The sequence below is a fragment of the Melospiza melodia genome, chromosome 17, assembly GCF_035770615.1.
Source record: "Melospiza melodia melodia isolate bMelMel2 chromosome 17, bMelMel2.pri, whole genome shotgun sequence".
Taxonomy (NCBI): domain Eukaryota; kingdom Metazoa; phylum Chordata; class Aves; order Passeriformes; family Passerellidae; genus Melospiza; species Melospiza melodia.
The window spans coordinates 15,698,662-15,703,661 of NC_086210.1; positions in this window are offsets into that span (position 1 = coordinate 15,698,662).

Consider the following 5,000-nt stretch of genomic DNA (forward strand, 5'->3'; position numbering starts at 1 on the left):
CAGGTCTACCCCGTGGCCGGGGACACCAGGTCTACCCCGGGGCCTTGGACACCAGGTCTACCCCGGGGCCGGCGGGACACCAGGTCTACCCCGGAGCCTTGGACACCAGGTCTACCCCGGGGCCCGGGACACCAGGTCTACCCCGGGGCCCGGGACACCAGGTCTACCCCGGGGCCGGGGACACCAGGTCTACCCCGCCGCCCGGGACACCAGGTCTACCCCGGGGCCGGCGGGACACCAGGTCTACCCCGTGGCCGGGGACACCAGGTCTACCCCGGATCCGGCGGGACACCAGGTCTACCCCGGATGCGGCGGGACACCAGGTCTACCCCGTGGCCGGGGACACCAGGTCTACCCCGGGGCCTTGGACACCAGGTCTACCCCGGGGCCGGCGGGACACCAGGTCTACCCCGGCGGCCGGGACACCAGGTCTACCCCGGGGCCCGGGACACCAGGTCTACCCCGGGGCCGGCGGGACACCAGGTCTACCCCGGGGCCGGCGGGACACCAGGTCTACCCCGCGGCCGGGGACACCAGGTCTACCCCGCCGCCCGGGACACCAGGTCTACCCCGGGGCCGCCGGGACACCAGGTCTACCCCGTGGCCGGGGACACCAGGTCTACCCCGGGGCCGGCGGGACACCAGGTCTACCCCGGATGCGGCGGGACACCAGGTCTACCCCGTGGCCGGGGACACCAGGTCTACCCCGGAGCCCGGGACACCAGGTCTACCCCGGATCCGGCGGGACACCAGGTCTACCCCGTGGCCGGGGACACCAGGTCTACCCCGTGGCCGGGGACACCAGGTCTACCCCGGGGCCGGCGGGACACCAGGTCTACCCCGGATGCGGCGGGACACCAGGTCTACCCCGTGGCCGGGGACACCAGGTCTACCCCGGAGCCCGGGACACCAGGTCTACCCCGGATCCGGCGGGACACCAGGTCTACCCCGTGGCCGGGGACACCAGGTCTACCCCGGGGCCGGCGGGACACCAGGTCTACCCCGGATGCGGCGGGACACCAGGTCTACCCCGTGGCCGGGGACACCAGGTCTACCCCGGAGCCCGGGACACCAGGTCTACCCCGGATCCGGCGGGACACCAGGTCTACCCCGTGGCCGGGGACACCAGGTCTACCCCGTGGCCGGGGACACCAGGTCTACCCCGGGTCCGGCGGGACACCAGGTCTACCCCGTGGCCGGGGACAACAGGTCTACCCCGGATCCGGCGGGACACCAGGTCTACCCCGTGGCCGGGGACACCAGGTCTACCCCGGGGCCGGCGGGACACCAGGTCTACCCCGGATGCGGCGGGACACCAGGTCTACCCCGTGGCCGGGGACACCAGGTCTACCCCGGAGCCCGGGACACCAGGTCTACCCCGGATCCGGCGGGACACCAGGTCTACCCCGTGGCCGGGGACACCAGGTCTACCCCGTGGCCGGGGACACCAGGTCTACCCCGGGTCCGGCGGGACACCAGGTCTACCCCGTGGCCGGGGACACCAGGTCTACCCCGGAGCCCGGGACACCAGGTCTACCCCGGATGCGGCGGGACACCAGGTCTACCCCGGATCCGGCGGGACTTAGTCGTATTTCGGCCGGTGCTGGGTAGACCTGTTGTCCCGGCCGGCTGCGGAAGTTCACCAAGGGGTCGCTGTTGCCGGCTGCCTCCGGCTGCCTCATCGTAAGAGGCGGCCTGCGGTGGCGCCTTTTCCCGGTCGAGCTCCATCAGTCCCCTTGGAGGCTTGGGCGCCTTCGGACTCATCTGTCCGTATTATGGGAGCGAGGTGACGGGCCGCATCCCCACAGGTTGGTTTCATGCCGTGCCTGTGTTTAAGGCGGAAGGGAGCGACCGTGCTGGTGCGGTCGGCAGGGCAGAGGAGGTGCCGCCTAGCCGGGACGAGTCTGTCTGTGGCTTTGTCCCGGCTCCCGTCTTTCCCGGAAAAGCTTGGCACAGCGAAGCCGAGAGAGAAGGGCTGCCGGAGAACCGGGGGCGATCTCCCCGCGAGGCCGAGAGAGAAGGGCTGCCGGAGAACCGGGGGCGATCTCCCCGCGAGGCCGAGAGAGAAGGGCTGCCGGAGAACCGGGGGCGATCTCCCCGCGAGGCCGAGAGAGAAGGGCTGCCGGAGAACCGGGGGCGATCTCCCCGCGAGGCCGAGAGAGAAGGGCTGCCGGAGAACCGGGGGCGGTCTCCCCGCGAGGCCGAGAGAGAAGGGCTGCCGGAGAACCGGGGGCGATCTCCCCGCGAGGCCGAGAGAGAAGGGCTGCCGGAGAACCGGGGGCGATCTCCCCGCGAGGCCGAGAGAGAAGGGCTGCCGGAGAACCGGGGGCGATCTCCCCGCGAGGCCGAGAGAGAAGGGCTGCCGGAGAACCGGGGGCGATCTCCCCGCGAGGCCGAGAGAGAAGGGCTGCCGGAGAACCGGGGGCGATCTCCCCGCGAGGCCGAGAGAGAAGGGCTGCCGGAGAACCGGGGGCGATCTCCCCGCGAGGCCGAGAGAGAAGGGCTGCCGGAGAACCGGGGGCGGTCTCCCCGCGAGGCCGAGAGAGAAGGGCTGCCGGAGAACCGGGGGCGGTCTCCCCGCGAGGCCGAGAGAGAAGGGCTGCCGGAGAACCGGGGGCGGTCTCCCCGCGAGGCCGAGAGAGAAGGGCTGCCGGAGAACCGGGGGCGGTCTCCCCGCGAGGCCGAGAGAGAAGGGCTGCCGGAGAACCGGGGGCGGTCTCCCCGCGAGGCCGAGAGAGAAGGGCTGCCGGAGAACCGGGGGCGATCTCCCCGCGAGGCCGAGAGAGAAGGGCTGCCGGAGAACCGGGGGCGATCTCCCCGCGAGGCCGAGGGAGAAGGGCTGCCGAAAGACGATCCGAGAGGGAAGCCGCTTGGCGTCCGAGGCAAGGCGGAGAGAGAAGCTGCGAGCTTTCCCGCGCCGGCCCGGCTTCTGCCGGCCGATTCGCAAGGGGGGCGGCCCCCCTGGGCAGCGGTGGCGGGCGAGGCGGCGGCGCCTCGTCCCTTTCGTGCCTGGCCTTAAGCCGGGGCCCACTCGGCGGGCACTTTTTTGGGCTGTCGGTCCGCCTCGGCGGCGGTCGGCCCGCCCGGTAAAGCTGCGGAGCCCGGGGTCGGGGCGCCCCGTCCCCGGCCCGCGTTGTTGAAACCATCCCCCTTCCTCGGCCTTAAGCCGGGGACCCGCGTTGGCGGGCAGAGATTTTTGGAGTTGACGGACCCGGCACCCGACGGAGGGAGCCCCCCGGACTTGTCCCGGGCAAGGCGGCGGCGCCTCGCCCACCTCGGTCGTGGCCGCACGGACCGAGCCGCTTATGCCGGGCGGGCTGGGTTGCCACGCGGGCCCGGCTTTTTTTTTTCCGCGGTTTAGGCGCGCCGGCGTGCGGGCAGAGTGGGGGCGCCCGCCCGGCCTCCGCGGATCTTAATTTTTCTCCGGCGGCCCTAAGCCGCGGCACCGAGAAGCGTTGCGACGAAGGGGCGCGCGGCGGCGGCGAGAGAGAAGGGAGCGAGCGGGAAGCCGGCGGGTCCGTGGGGGGAGTGAGTCTCGCGTCTCGCCCCCCACGGTCCCCGGTGCCCCGTGCCCGCGGCCCCCGTGGCTAGCACGGATCGTTGCGAACGCGCCTCCATGTGCCTTTTTTTGTCGTGCCGCTCCCCCGGCAATTTTTTCCCGGAAAAGGGAGAGCCGGCCGCCGGTGGCGCGGTCCGGTGGCACTTTTTCTCGCACGCTCGGCCGGGTTCCCCGGGCCGGAAGGGGAAGCCGAGTCCCCCCGGCCTGGCGGGCCAGCCCAGTCCCAGTCCTGCCGTTGCCTAGCCGAAAGGGGAAGCCGTTGGAGCCCGCGGGAAACCGGGCGGGCGGGTGGCGGCACCCCCCGCGCTCCTCCTCTGCCGCGAGCGCTCCGCAGGCGGGGCTTGGGCGGCCGTCGCCGTTGTCCCAGGACCGTGGCCGTGGGGCCCTTGTCGCTGTTGGCGCGGCTCCTTCCTCGGCCGCGCGCCCGATCGATGAGGCTTTTCGGGTGGCGTCGGAGAGGGCCCTCGGCCGGCCGGCTCTCCTTCCGGGGCTTCTCTGTCGCGGGGAAGTCACGGCGGGGGTGTCCGGTGCTCGGGCAGGGTGGTCTCCTTTTCCAGTTCGCTTCCCGTCGCAGGCGAGGTGTCGCCCCTCCCGCTGCCGGGGAGGGCGTCTTTACCGACCCCAGCTGTGTGACGGCCGCGTGGCCCCGCTAGCCTTCAGGTGTCCTTCAAAAGCCACGCGAGGTGCCGGTGCCGGCCCCGGTCCGGGGAGCGCCCGTGGGTGCCGGCCGCGAGCAGCGCCGGGCGGCGGTGCGGTTGGAGCTGAGCCGCGGGGATGATGGAGAGAGAGAAGAGCGAGCGAGAGAGAGGCTGAAAATGACCCGAAGCCGATGGGGCGCGGACGGGGGACCAGAGCCCGATCCGCGCGCTCCTTTGCCGTTCCGCCGCCTGCTGCAGAGCGAGCCGCCCCGGCTGAAAAGGGGGCCTCGGTGTCCGGGCCGCGCCCGCCTCGTCGGGTCGCTGTCTCCTCTAGCACGTCCGGTGCTTTCCGCGCGGCCCGGTGGGGGGACGCGCCGGGCGGGGTTTCGCTCCCTGCGAGCGTGCCCCGCTCGGCCCAACCTCGCCGGCGGCGGGTCGCTTCGCCGGCGACCGGCCGGCGGGCGGGTGGTTCGGCTTTGTGGGGGGGCGGGTCAGCCCCGGCCGAGCCCCGTTCCGCGCGCCGCGCGCCCTGACTTCCAGCGCGAGGCCGAGTCTCGAAGCGGGGCGCGGGCCCCGGGGAAGCGCGCGATCGAGGAAAGCCCAGAGAGAAGAGAGAGAGCGAGCCCAGAGAGAGAGAGAGAGAGGGGGGGAAACGAAAAAGCCCCAAAGAACTCGCGCGAACGAGAGCCGAAAGGGAAAAGACGGAGCCTCGCGCTGCTCGCATCATCGAGTGGCGAAAGAGAAGCTGCGCAGCGGTCCCGGCTCCTTGCCCGCGGCGTCGCGGGAAGGGCCGGCCGCCGGGG